Consider the following 15166-nt stretch of genomic DNA (forward strand, 5'->3'; position numbering starts at 1 on the left):
GACCATATGCTGGGTCACAAAGCAAGTCGCAACAAATTTTAAAAGATTGAAATCATACACAACACTTTCTCAGATCATAAAGGAATAAAGTTGGAAATCAATAATAGGCAGAGTGCCAGAAAATTCACAAATACATGGAGGGTCAACAACACATTCTTAAACAACCAGTGGGTCAAGGAAGAAATTACAAGAGAAATTAGTAAATATCTCGAGGCGAATGAAAATGAAAACACAACATATCAAAACCTATGGGACGCAGCAAAGGCAGTACTAAGAGGGAAATTTATTGCCCTAAATGCCTATATCAAAATAGAAGAAAGGGCAAAAATTCGGGAATTAACTGTCCACTTGGAAGAACTGGAGAAAGAACAGCAAACTAACCCCAAAGCAAGCAAAAGGAAAGAAATAACAAAGATTAGAGCAGAAATAAATGAAATTGAAAACATGAAAACAATAGAGAAAATCAGTAAGACCAGAAGTTGGTTCTATGAGAAAATCAACAAGATTGATGGCCCCTTAGCAAGACTGACAAAAAGAAGAAGAGAGAGGACGCAAATAAATAGGATCAGAAATGGAAGAGGAGACATAACCACTGACCTCACAGAAATAAAGGAGGTAATAACAGGATACTATCAACAACTTTACGCTAATAAATACAACAATATAGATGAAATGGCCAAGTTCCTAGAAAGGCATTGTATTAGTTAGGGTTCTCTAGAGAAACAGAATCAACAGGGAACACTTGCAAATATAAAATTTATGAAAGTGTCTCACGTGACCATAGGAATGCAGAGTCCAAAATCCACAGGGCAGGCTGCGAAGCCGATGACTCCAATGGATGGCCTGGATGAACTCCACAGGAGAGGCTCACCAGCCAAAGCAGGAATGCAACCTGTCTCCTCTGAGTCCTCCTTAAAAGGCTTCCCATGATTGGATTTAGCATCACTAATTGCAGAAGACACTCCCCTTTGGCTGATTACAAATGGAATCAGCTGTGGATGTAGCTGACGTGATCATGACCTAATCCTATGAAATGTCCTCATTGCAACAGACAGGCCAGCGCTTGCCCAATCAGATGAACAGGTACCACAGCTTGGCCAAGTTGACACCTGTCCCTAACCATGACAGGCATGAACAAGCAACTTTGACTCAAGAAGAAATAGATGACCTCAACAAACCAATCACAAGTAAAGAGATTGAATTAGTTATTCAAAAGCTCCCTAAAAAGAAAAGTCCAGGACCAGACGGCTTCACATGTGAATTCTATCAAACATTCCAGAAAGAATTAGTACCTACTCTCCTCAAACTCACCAACATAATCGAAGTGGAGGGAAAACTACCTAATTCATTCTATGAAGCCAACATCACCCTCATACCCAAACCAGGCAAAGATATTACAAAAAAAGAAAACTACAGACCAATCTCTCTAATGAATATAGAGGCAAAAATCCTCAACAAAATTCTAGAAAATCGAATCCAGCAACACATTAAAAGAATTATACATCATGACCAAGTAGGATTCATCCCAGGTGTGCAAGGATGGTTCAACATAAGAAAATAAATTAATGTAATACACCATATCAACAAATCAAAGCAGAAAAATCACATGATCATCTCAATTGATGCAGAGAAGGCATTTGACAAGATTCAACATCCTTTCCTGTTGAAAACACTTCAAAAGATAGGAATACAAGGGAACTTCCTTAAAATGGTAGAGGGAATATATGAAAAACCCACAGCTAATATCATCCTCAATGGGGAAAAATTGAAAACTTCCCCCTAAGATCAGGAACAAGACAAGGATGTCCATTATCACCACTGTTATTCAACATCGTGTTGGAGGTTCTAGCCAGAGCAATTAGACAAGAAAAAGAAATACAAGGCATCAAAATTGGAAAGGAAGAAGTAAAACTATCACTGTTTGCAGATGATATGATACTATACGTCGAAAACCCTTAAAAATCCACAGCAAAACTACTAGAGCTAATAAATGAGTACAGCAAAGTAGCAGGTTACAAGATCAACATTCAAAAATCTGCAGTGTTTCTATACACTAGCAATGAACAAGCTGAGGGGGAAATCAAGAAACGAATTCCATTTACAACTGCAACTAAAAGAATAAAATACTTAGGAATAAATTTAACTAAAGAGACAAAAGACCTATACAAAGAAAACTACAAAAAACTGTTAAAAGAAATCACAGAAGACCTAAATAGATGGAAGGGCATACCGTGTTCATGGATTGGAAGACTAAATAAGTTAAGATGTCAATTCTACCTAAATTGATTTACAGATTCAATGCAATACCAATCAAAATCCCAACAACTTATTTTTCAGAAATAGAAAAACCAATAAGCAAATTTATCTGGAAGGGCAGGGTGCCCCGAATTGCTAAAAGTATCTTGAGGAAAAAAACGAAGCTGGAGGTCTCACGCTGCTGGACTTTAAGGCATATTATGAAGCCACAGTGGTCAAAACAGCATGGTACTGGCATAAAGATAGATATATCAACCAATGAAATCGAATAGAGTGCTCAGATACAGACTCTCTCATCTATGGACATTTGATCTTTGATAAGGCAGTCAAGCCAACTCACCTGGGACAGAACAGTCTCTTTAATAAATGGTGCCTAGAGAACTGGATATCCATATGCAAAAGAATGAAAGATGACCCGTATCTCACACCCTATACAAAAGTTAACTCAAAATGGATCAAAGATCTAAACATTAGGTCTAAGACCATAAAACAGTTAGAGGAAAATGTAGGGAGATATCTTATGAATCTTACAATTGGAGGCGGTTTTATGGACCTTACACCTAAAGCAAGAGCACTGAAGAAATAAATAAATAAATGGGAGTTCCTCAAAATTAAATACTTTTGTGCATCAAAGAACTTCATCAAGAAAGTAAAAAGACAGCCTACACAATGGGAGACAATATTTGGAAAGGACATATCAGATAAAGGTCTAGTATCCAGAATTTATAAAGAGATTGTCCAGCTCAACAACAAAAAGACAGCCAACCCAATTACAAAATGGGAAAAAGACTTGAACAGACACCTCTCAGAAGAGGAAATACAAATGGCCAAAAGGCACATGAAGAGATGCTCAATGTCCCTGGCCATTAGAGAAATGCAAATCAAAACCACAATGAGATATCATCTCACACCCACCAGAATGGCCATTATCAACAAAACAGAAAATGACAAGTGCTGGAGAGGATGCGGAGAAAGAGGCACACTTATCCACTGTTGGTGGGAATGTCAAATGGTGCAACCACTGTGGAAGGCAGTTTGGCGGTTCCTCAAAAAACTGAATATAGAATTGCCATATGACCCCTCAATACCATTGCTAGGTATCTACTCAGAGGACTTAAGGGTAAAGACACAAACGGACATTTGCACATCAATGTTTATAGCAGCATTATTTACAATTGCGAAGAGATGGAAACAGCCAAAATGTCCATCAACAGACGAGTGGCTAAACAAACTGTGGTTTATACATACGATGGAATATTATACAGCTTTAAGACAGAATAAACTTATGAAGCATGTACTAACATGGATGGACCTAGAGGACATTATGCTGAGTGAGACTAGCCAAAAACTAAAGGACAAATACTGTATGGTCCCACTGATGTGAACCGACATTAGAGAATAAACTTGGAATATGTCATTGGTAACAGAGAGCATCAGGAGAAAGAAATAGGGTAAGATAATGGGTAATTGGAGCTGAAGGGATACAGACTGTGCAACAAGACTGGATACAAGAACTCAGAAATGGACAGCACAATACTACCTAATTGTAATGTAATTATGTTAAAACACTGAATGAAGCTGCATCTGAGGTATAATTTTTTTATTTATTTATTTTTATTATTATTATTTTTTTATTTAATTTAATTAAAAAAATTTTTTTCTCTCTATTATCGTTCTATTTCTTTTTCTGTTGTCTTTCTATTTCTTTTTCTAAATCGATGCAAATGTACTAAGAAATGATGAATATGCATCTATGTGATGATATCAAGAATTACTGATTGTATATGTAGAATTGAATGATTTCTAAATGTTGTGTTAGTTAATTTTTTTAATTAATAATAAAAAAATCAATGGATATAGTTTGCTACATTAACAGACTTAAAGGAGAAAAACTATATGATTTCAATAGATGCAGAAAAAGCATTTGGCAAATTCATCATCCATTCATGATGAAAACTCTCAAGAAATTAAGAATAGAAGGAAAATTCTTCAATCTGTTTAACGGCATCAATATAAAACCCACAGCTGACATTAAACTTAATAACAGACTGAAATATCTCCCCCAAAGTTCGGGAAAAAGGCAAGAATGCTCTCTTTCACCATTCTTATTCAGTGAAATTGAGCAAACAAATAAACAAAAAAGGCATACATAATAGAAAAGAAGAAATAAAAATGGTCTCTGTTCACCGACAACATGATTGTCCATGTAGAAAATCCCAGAAAATCTAGAGTCTCCAAACTAAAAAGTGAGTTTAACAAGATTACAGAATACAAAATTAATATACAAAATCAACTGTATTCTTTTATACCAGCAATGATCAAATGGAATTTGGAATAAAAAATACAACTTAGAATATTTTACCAAAAAAATAAAATGAAAAATGAAATACTTATTTATAAATCTAACAAAATATGAAAAGTATCAAAATGCTGAAAATTACAAAACACTTATTAAATAGATCAAAGACTACCTGAACAAATGTAGAGATATACAGTGCTCATGGATTAGAAGTCACAAATCGCTAAAATGCCAATTCTCCCCAATTTGACCTATAAATTAATGCAATTCCAACAAAATGCCAACAAATTTTTGTGTAGATATCAACAAGCTGATATTAAAATTTATATGGAACAGAAAATAAGTAGAATAACCCAAACAATTCTGAAAAAGATCAAATTTGCAGAAACCATACTACACTATTTCAAGAATTAACATAAAGTTACAATAATCATGACAGTGTGACATTGACAAAGGGATAGGCATAGATCGATGGAACAGAACAGAGGGCTCAGAAAATGACCTATTTGAATACAGTCAACTGACTTTTGCAAAGATACAAAGGCAATTCAGTAGAGAAAGGATAGTATTTCAGCAAATGCTGCTAGAACAATTGAAAATCTATATGCAAAAAAAAGGACCTGGCCTCATACCCTACAGCTTACACAAAAATTAACTCAAAATAGATCACAGAGCTAATTATATAATGTAACACTATAAAACTTTTTAGAAGAAAACATAGGAGAAAATCTGAGTGGTCTTGAGATTGGAAAGAGGTTTTATAGGTGACACCAACATCACAATCAAGAAAAACTCACAAATTGGGCTTTGTCAAAATTTTTGCTCTGCAAAAGTAAGAGAATGAAAGAGAAGTCATAGAGTTGGAGAAAATATTTGCAAGTCATATCTGATAAAAGACTTGCACATGGGATATACAAAGAACTCTTAAAATTCAACAACAAGAATGCTAACAACCTGTCGATAAATAGGGCAAAAGATCTGAATGGACACTTCACCAAAAAAGACATACAGACAGAAAATAAACATATGAAAAGATGTTTAGCATCATTAGTCATCAGAGAAATGCAAATTAAAAACACCATGAGGTACCACTATACACCTACTAGAAAATAAAACAAAACAAGTGCTGGTAAAGAGCTGTAGAGCAACTGCAGTTCTCACATATTTCCGAAGGGAATACAAAATGGTTCAGCCATTTTGGAAAACAGTTTGGTGGTTCTTCTAAAGTTAAAAATGCAAATTCTATAAAACCCAGCAATCATACTCCTAGGTATTTATCCAAAGGAATGAAAACTTATGTTTCTATTCAAAAGCGTTTATAGCAACTTTAGTCATAATTGCCTCAGTCTTAAAATAACCCAGATGTTCAACAGGTAAATGGATGAACACACTGTGTGTATCTACACTATGGAATATCATTCAGCAAAAGTAATGAGCCATTGATTCATGTAACAACACGGATGAATCTTAAATGCATTTTTCTAAGTAAAAGAAAAAGATGCAAAAGGCTATGTATTATGCAATTCTATTTATAGGACATTTTGGAAAAGATAAAACTTCAATGGCAAAAAAATCAATTGTTGCCAGAGACAGAAAATGGAAGGAGATTTTGACTACAAAGGGGCAGCATAAGGGAATTTGAGGTCAAAGGACCTGTTGTATGCACTGCTATGAGGGTGGATACATGATTCTATGTATTTGTTGGAACCCATAGAACTGTATAGAACAAAGAATGGATTTTATTGTAAATAAGAAAATTTATTGCAAATTAAGGGCAAAGACAAAAAGAACTGTATATGAACACTACTCTAGTTGATAAATTTGCTTCTCATGAGGTTAACAATTCTGAAGGAACTTTACATGTATGATTTGAACAAACAAGTAAGTACATTATAAATAATGAGAATTGGTTTTCTCATGGTAGGAGAAAGATGTTACCAGTAAGTAAAGAGAGCAATGTTAGAATGAACCCTGTGGTGCTGGATTGGAGTCAGAGATATCAGTATGCTGTAAACATGACAGCATCTAATATGTATACAGATAAAAAGATACAGAAGTACATCCATACAGGCATGTGTACATGGATTAGTATTCATACATGCATATGCTATTTCTGTCCACTGAGAAGGCTAGAAATTGTGACACCTTTGTGCAATGAATACATCTTCCTCTAAATCTTGGTTTCTACAAACTATTCTCCATAAAAGGAACTATATGCACTTGGAAATATGGCCAAGTCCAGGACCGGGACAATGAAAATATAAGATGAGCCAGGAGCTCTTTGGTGCCAGAAAGTAAAGAAGAGGCATAATAAATAAATAAAAATTAAAAAATACAAAATAAGATGAGGGCATATCAAAAACTGGATCTTCATTTGCAAAAGAATGAAGGAGAACACCTACCCTACACCTTGTACAAAAATCAACTCAAAATCGATCAAAGACCTAAATATAAGATTCAGAACTACCAAACTCCTAGAAGAAAATGAAGAGAAGCATTTCTTTAGGACTTTGTGTTAGGGAATGGTTTCTTGGACTTCACGCCCAAAGTACAAGCAACAAAAGTAAAAACAGACAAGTGGGACCTCATCAAAATTAAAAACTTTTGTGTCTCAAGGGACTTTATCATGAAAGTAAAATGACAACCTATACAATGGGGGGAAATATTTGCAAACCACACATCAGATAAAAGTTTATCATCCAGAATATATAAAGAAATCCTTCAACTTAACAAAAAGACAAACAATCCAATTTAAAAATGGGCAAAAGACTTGAGTAGTCATTTCTCCAAAGAAGATATGCAAATGACCAAAGAGTACATGAAAAGATGCTCAATATCATTAGTCATCAGGGAAATGCAACTTAAAACCACAATGAAATGCCACCCACTAGAACGGCTATTATCAAAATAAAGAACTCCAAGTGTTGTAGAGGATGCAGAGAAAATAAACAAATGTGGTATATACATACAATGGAATATTATTCAGCCTTAAAAAGGAATGAAGTTCTAATACATGTGATAATATGGATGAACCTTGAAGACATCATGTTGAATGAAATAAGCCAGACACAAAAGGACAAATATTGTTTGATCTAACTCATGTGAAATGATTAGAATAAGCAAACTCATAGAGTCAGAATTTAGAATATAGGTTAGCAGGTGATGGGATGGAGTAGAGAATAGGGAGTTAAGGCTTAAAAGGTACAGAGTTCTTATTTGAAATGATGGAGATGTTTTGGTTGTGGATGGTGGTGAGAGCAGCACAACATTGCGAACATAATTAACAGCACTGAGATTTGCATCTAAGTGTGATTAAAAGGGGAAATGTTAGATTATATGTATGGTAACAGAATAAATGTTTTAAAATAAATCCATGGAACTACAGCATATAAGCAGTGAACCATAAATTAAGTGGTGGACCAAAGTTAATAGTGCAATTATAAAAATGTGCTTTCATCAACTGTTACAAATGTACACACCAATGCAAGGTGTTAATAATAGGGTGGTATATGAGAACCCTGTATTTGATGCATGATTGTTCTGTAAACTTCTCTAATAATAATAATAATACTAATAAAAGGATACAGGAGCCAAGTTGAAAGAGTTCTGAGTACCCAAAACTGAAACAATTTGAGCAATAAATAAATAAATAATATAGTGTTGGACTATAATCCAAAGAATTAAGTAAATATCCATGAAATCATACGAATATAAATATCTGATGGAATAAATAAATAAATGGGGGAGAAGGGACACCTCTTCCTTTCAAATAATTCCAATTAATAAATGTAGAAGGAATGAGGGAAATAGAAAATCACCATTAGAACCCCACAATGGTAACTGCTGCAGGCAAGATCTGCTAATGAATGGTAAAAACAGTGGGCAAAACTTTAAAGACAAATGGAATATTTACATAGCTGCAAAGTATCTTCCCTGAAACATTTATTAATACTGTAGTGGTTTTAACGTGTCCCCAATTTTTAATATCTTTTCCCTCCAGGATTTGGGATTTAATTAACCTCCCTTTGAGTGTGGGCTCTAGTGAGTGATTTGCTTCTAATGAAAAGGAAAAATTAGAAACTTTTCCTTGGACAAATCTCACAGCCACCACCTTAATCAAACGATCCAAGTTAACATCTCCAGTCATAAAGCATTTTGCTGTCATACCCCCGATAATTTGCAAAGGGCACATAACTGCTGTGGTATTTCTCCCCCAAAACTTAAGTCAAATCCAGAGAAAACATCAGATACACCCAAATTGGTTTGGGGACATTCTACAAAATGTCTGACTCTTCAAAAGTGTCAAGGTCATGAAATATAAGGAAAGAGTGAAGAATTGTCACATACCGAAGGAGACATCATAACTGCATGCAATGTGGAATCCCGGACTGGATCCTGGAACTGAAAAAGGACATTCGTGGAAAGCCCTGAAGAAGCTAAATAAGGTCTGTAGTTAATGTTAATTCCTTTGTTTTCATAATTGTGTCATGGTCAGTTAAGAAGTTACCATTAGGAAAAGCTGTGTGAAGCGTATTCAGCAACTTGATTTATCTTTGCAACTTTTCTCAAAGTTGAAAACTACTTTGAAATAGAAAGTTAAAAAAAAAAAAAAAGAATAAGGAAGAACTGTAGAGGCTAATGAAAGGGAGTCAAATTCTCACCCAGCATGTCAGGAAGTCTGTTGTATTATCTAAAATTGATAAAGGAAGACAGAGTATTTTAAGCATATTATTTAGTGATACATGGGCAACTATTTGAAGAGACATCTAAAAGGGTTAATAATGATTGTCTCTGGGGAGGAAGGCTGGGTGAAGGAAGATGGACTGACTGGGGACTGCTGCTTTCCATCGTAGGCCCTTCTGCATCACTGGCTTTTTCTTTTTTTACTTTTTGTTTTGAAATAATATCAGACTTACAAAAAGAGTTGCAAAATGGTACAGAGAATTCTTCGAATGTTAACATCTTACGTAATCCTAGTACAATGATCAAAACCCAGCAAATTAGCATCTACAGAACATCAGTAACCAATCCACAGATTAACTATTAACTACCATAAATTTCTTCATTGTCCCACAAATGTCCTTTTTCTGGTCCAGGATCCAATCTAGGACCCCACACTGCATATGGTTCTCACCTCTCCTTACTCTCTCATTCCAGCTGCGACAGTTCCTCAGACTTTGTTTTTTATGACTTTGCCACTTCTGAAGTGAACTGCCTGGTTATTTTGTAGAATACTTCTAATTTGGGATTTTCTGAATATGGGTTCATTTATTGCTTCTTGTGATTGCACTGTAAGCTTTCATGATCATGTTGCTTTTGATTTGAATAAACAAAATACATAATTCCATGTTCTTTTCTCAGTGGAGATTACCTGGGTGACCTTTCCTGATGTTAAATGCATTTGTTTCTTTTACATCAGGAATTTATTTTTATGAAGTTAGAATTCTTAAGGCTCTTAACATAGGTTTTGTTTCTTTCTTGCTTCATCTTTGGTGGAAGGAAAGAATAAACTTAATTTCTAGCCTTTTCCTCAGGATTCAAGCTGACAGCAAAGGACCAAGTCTGATTCCTTTGGTCTTGGGAGGAGACCAACCACATATTCAGGGCACAGTTCTGGCCCAGGCAGAGGTGCCTTGGGGGTAGGTGTTGCTGAAAGAGGGCAAGCCTCCTCCACCACAGGTCCTGGCAACCCCCCAAGGCACTCCTTCTCCCCTCTCTTGCTGAGCACTTAAGCTCTGACCTCTTCAGGTCTCTGCCTGTCAAATGCTTGCCTTTGCCCCAGTCTTAGCCTCTCACTTCCTTTAAACAAAGGGAATGGAGATTACCAGCATCTCCATTGCCTTTTGAAGCTCTGAGACACTCTTTGCCCAGGCATAAATCAAAGAAGAATGAGCTTATTCATTTAGCTCATCAGAAAAATCCCACTGTCATCTTGTCACATATAGGAGTTTGTTCTTTTAATAGCTTTATTCTTTTCCTGTTAAGAAAGGAATTGTTCCAGGGCACTCGTTCCATACTGCATATTGGCCATTTCATTTTTCACAGAGAGAAAAAAAATAACTCTCCACACATGATTAATACTGCACTTGAATACCAGAAGAGCTGGCCATGTGCTGGCTTTCGGCCATCCATCAGCCATTTCACATCTGTAATCTAGCCACAGTGAGTCACCGTTAACATCCTGAACAAATCACGGATGGACCGTGGTCAAGCAGTTTATGGACCTTGTGTGAGTGGAGCATGCATTCCCTTCAGGGACCTGAAAATGAGGAAAATCTAAAGTAAGGAAAGCCACATATGAAGAAAGAATCCACAGGTTTTTGCACAATCCTAAAAGATTTCCTGCCAATGGGAGTTCAAGACTCTGGCCTCCCCTCCTTAAAGGAGAAGATCTAGAAGGGAACTGTGGGGCTCATTCCACAGAGAGAAGGGATAGGCATTATTAGCTGTTTGCACTAGCAGAATGGTAGCACACAGCATAAATACTCTTTTGCTTCTTTTTCTCCCAGGGTCTGAATTATGAGTGCACAGAATTCCCACTACAGGCGGTTTATACTTTCCAGGGTAAACACTTACCATCAGCTGCTTGGTCCTGCTAGAAATAATATGATGCGCCTTGGAATCAGGTGGTCAGTGTTCTAATCCCTGTTCTGAGACTGAGCTAACATTCGTCCTTGGATGAGTCACTTAACCTCTCTGACCTTCCATTTCCTCATAGGGTTGCTGGGAGGCTCAGCATATCCGTGTTCAGAGGAGACCAACCATGGAGGCAGGGCACAGTTTTGGCCCAGGCAGAGATGCCTTTGGGTAGGTGCTGTTGAAAGAGGGCAAGCCTCCTCCACCACAGGTCCTGGCAACCCCCCAGGGCACCCCTTCTCTGGTCTCTTGCTGAGTACTTGGGCTCTGACCTCTTTAGGTCTTTGCCTGTCAAACACCTGCGTTTGGCCCAGTCTTAGCCTCTCAGTCCTTTTAAATAAAGGGAATGGAGACTACTGGCTGTGCCAGTGTCTGATACCTAGTAGGTGCTTCTGGAACATATATTTATTTTCTTACCCTCCTCTTTCCCCTCCAAAGAGAGCAAGGTATCTCAGCCAGGATTAACCAAACAAGATAACTTTGCTGGAAGTTTAGCTGAAGGGCAGATCCATCATGGGAACGCAAACAGCTTTATAAATTGCCTTCAAACATAGCACCCAACACCTTCAGTCAGTTTTCAAGGAACTGTTTACTGCTGCATATGGCAGTCATTATTTGGAATAATAAACCCTCTGAGAACCTGAACATTCATGGGCCAATAGATGGGTCAACCTTCCTCGCAATTTAACAAAGTAATTTATTTCAATCACTGGGACAGGGTATGTGACGATTACTAATTCACTTCACAAGCAAAAGTAGCAAACACCCCTATGATGGTGAATTGTGCAGCCATTATGGAAATGCACACCTACTCAACTGGTTTGGGAAAGTCCTCCTTTCAATTAGTGTCTGTCTCCTTTACTTCGAAGGTGTGTATTAAATTGCCACGGATTCTTCTGAAGAAACTCATGTGCTAATTGGTATCAGGGTGAAATAAAGATCTCAGTGAAAATGTATATTATCCATAGGTAAAATTTAGATCATCAAGCTAGCTTTGGGAAGTAAAACAGGTATCAGAAAGTATATTCTTACAATGATTGGGCAATGTGTTGTTCTTCCTTCTTGAGGCAGACTGCCCAGAGTTTAAGAGTGAGGAAGAAGTGAGGCTGGTTTTCTCTTCTCTTCAATTCTGTACAAATCTTTCATAGTTTGACTTCATCTCACTCCACCTATCCTCACTTAAGAGCCAAATAGAGAGAGGAAAGAAGAAAAGGTGGTGAGAGAGCTTCTTTTGGAGAAGCTCCTATACGTTCAAAAGTGGAATCCAAGGTGTTAGAAAGAACTAGGGTGGCATTTCCCCTTGACATTCTCTGTTCCTGATGCTGAGTTGGACAGAACCTCCAGTACAATGTCAGGAAGCTTCACATAAAAGATGGCTCCTGGTTTGCTTTTGAGAACTGCCTTATGTTAAATATAATTTCTAATGCTACAAGATTATTTTGTTGCCTTTTTAGAAAAGAAGATAAATTTTCTTCTTCTATATAACCGTTCTCCACTTTGATGTCTGTAGTTATTACTCTAATATAAATGACTTCCCTCTTTCTCTCTATCCCTCTCTGACAGAGTATTTATTGAGTGACTTCTCTCTGCCAGAGATTAGGCTTGCTACCATGGTGCCAACTTCACAGTACTCCACTCCGTTTCTCAGACAGGTGGGTTGATTAGGAAAGGAAGCAAACATTATAAAACTTTCAACACCCAGACAAATTCATGACCCATGTATATCAACTCATTTAGAGACGATGTCAGAAGTCTCAGTTTGAGAAATTTAGTGAAAGATTCCCAAGGCAAATTGTGCCCCAGACCACCCATCCTCACCAGAGACATCCCTCCCCTTCCCATCACCCTGACTCACCTGTATACTTCCAGCTCCCTCCCAGACAGCCTCCACCTGGATGTCCCAACTTCCCAATTCTTGTTCCAAGTTCTCCCAAGAACTTCCAGCTCAAAATGTCTCAAAGCTGATTCTTCAGCTATACCTCAACCACCAAATCAATTTCTCCTCTGTGTTCCTCTTCCTGGGAAGGGCAGCAGCATATTGTCACTCACCTTGTACTCCTCCCTTGTCATTGTCCCTATCAAGAGCTATGGGACTTTGCTCTGCCTTATGCCATAAATCTCTCCTGTCCTTCCCTCTCCACTGTCATTTTCCTCATTGAGGGCCTTACTGCCACTCACATGGATTGCTGTCATGCCTTCTAAGCAGTCTCTCCTCTTCCTGTTTTTCTCCAACCCATTTGATTCCTTGCTCACTTGGCAAATTGATCCTCTTGGTACCTGGACTTCCCAGGCTCCCCATTCCCCATATGATCAAATGGAAATTTGTCAGTCTAAGAGACAAAGCCCCTTCTAGAATGGCTACCATACACCCGTCTATTCCTTTCTCTTCACTTACTCCAGGCATACAGTAAATAAGAATATTAGCTATTCCACAAAAACATCTTTGATTTCCCACCTCCAAGCACTTAACCTGTGCTGTTCCTTCTGCCTGGAATGTCATGTCTGCAATTCTGCTTGTCGAAATCTGACCCTTCCTTTAAAGAGCACTTCAAATGCTTCAGGAAATCATCTTCCCCTCCTCTTTCCAGCTAGATGCATGATTCTCTTTCTTTTGAACACCAGTAGCTCTTTGATTCATGTTTCAAAGAACTTATCTTTTTCTAACTTGTATTTGATTCAATCCCATCTGACAAATATTCGTTGAGGACCTATGAGGAGTCAGAAACTGTGGTATGTGCTGGGGATAAGGATTCCCCCTCCTTATAATCTAATGGAGGAGGCTGACAAGTAAATAAATAATTATGATAAGATGATGAAGTGGGGTAGTCTCTGATGGTAGCTGCTAACCTAGACTAGGGCAGAGGAAGGTAGTGTGAGAGTGGGGGAAGGTAGTGTTAGGTCGGGGGAACAGGGAAGGTCACCATGACTCGAGCTGTGTAAAATGTGCCACCCCTTCTAGATGTCACCTAACCCCCTTGCTTAAAAACCTCCTGCACCAGGACCCAGAGGGGAGCTCACAACTCCCTACCTTGAGTTCTGTGAACTCTGCCCGGGAGCGCAGGAATAAACTCACTCACTCTAAGGTTTTTTGGTCTGCTTCTTCTCTCTTTCGCCTCCTAAACCTTATAGGTAGGATCCACAGATAGCCTTCAGTTATTTATATTTTAACTTATTCTTTTTTAGATGGGCCCGTTCTTTGGGAAAACTAGCTTATGTCACTGTATCCCCTTTAAGTCTTAGCATTATGTCTACATATCAGCACTTAAGCATCTGAAGAAATGTTATTTTTTTGTAAAGAGCATCCAAGTCACAAATTTTGCATGAAGGTCCCTTGAGAAGAAATCGAAGTCTTTGGAGAAAAGTAAACTGCAATGAAATGCAAAAAATCAAACTTTCAAAAGCTGCCTGTCAGCCAGGACCAAAATTAAGTACAGTGTGACAATTATAGTTACTCCCAATGCCAAGAACTGTACTTGGTACCTACACATGCTAATGTTTTAATGACCTCAACCGTGAAGAGTAGCTATTTTAAGTCCTCCTTTACAGGGGAGGAAATTAAGGTTAAGATGATTTAAACTGTCCCAGGTCTCATAGGAGTAAGCACTGCTGCTGATTCAAACGCAATTTTTTTATTCCAAAGCTTGAATTGGTTCATTTGCTGTGGGACATCTGTGAGAGACCGTCACCGCAATTAGTCTCATTTCACCACTTTCATAACAGGGTACAGGCCGAGGAGCTGAGATCAGGAAAGCGTCTAAAGTGAAATGTCTTTCTTGCTCCTATACTCACCTCAGGAATCCCTGGGGTACCTTGGGTCTTAGTGTTCTGCGTCGAGCCCACGGTAGGGGTTGGATACATGAATACTGGGCCCGGTATATACTGGGACTTCGAGAAAAAAATTAATCTTGTAAAACACTGACTGGCTGGCTGCCACTCCACTTTTCTTCTTCGTGAGACCGTGATCTGCAATCCCAG

At 37.8% G+C, this 15166-nt stretch overlaps 1 long non-coding RNA gene across 1 annotated transcript; it reads right to left on the minus strand.

The window, feature by feature from the left end:
- Positions 1 to 9643: 9643 nt before the first annotated feature.
- Positions 9644 to 15146, minus strand: LOC143685503 (uncharacterized). Its single transcript, XR_013176709.1, has 3 exons — positions 14981 to 15146; positions 12224 to 12369; positions 9644 to 10814 (listed from the first exon to the last, which is right to left on the minus strand). It is a non-coding gene; the product is annotated as an uncharacterized LOC143685503 (long non-coding RNA).
- Positions 15147 to 15166: the final 20 nt, after the last annotated feature.

Source organism: Tamandua tetradactyla, chromosome 1 (genome assembly GCF_023851605.1).
Source record: "Tamandua tetradactyla isolate mTamTet1 chromosome 1, mTamTet1.pri, whole genome shotgun sequence".
Taxonomy (NCBI): domain Eukaryota; kingdom Metazoa; phylum Chordata; class Mammalia; order Pilosa; family Myrmecophagidae; genus Tamandua; species Tamandua tetradactyla.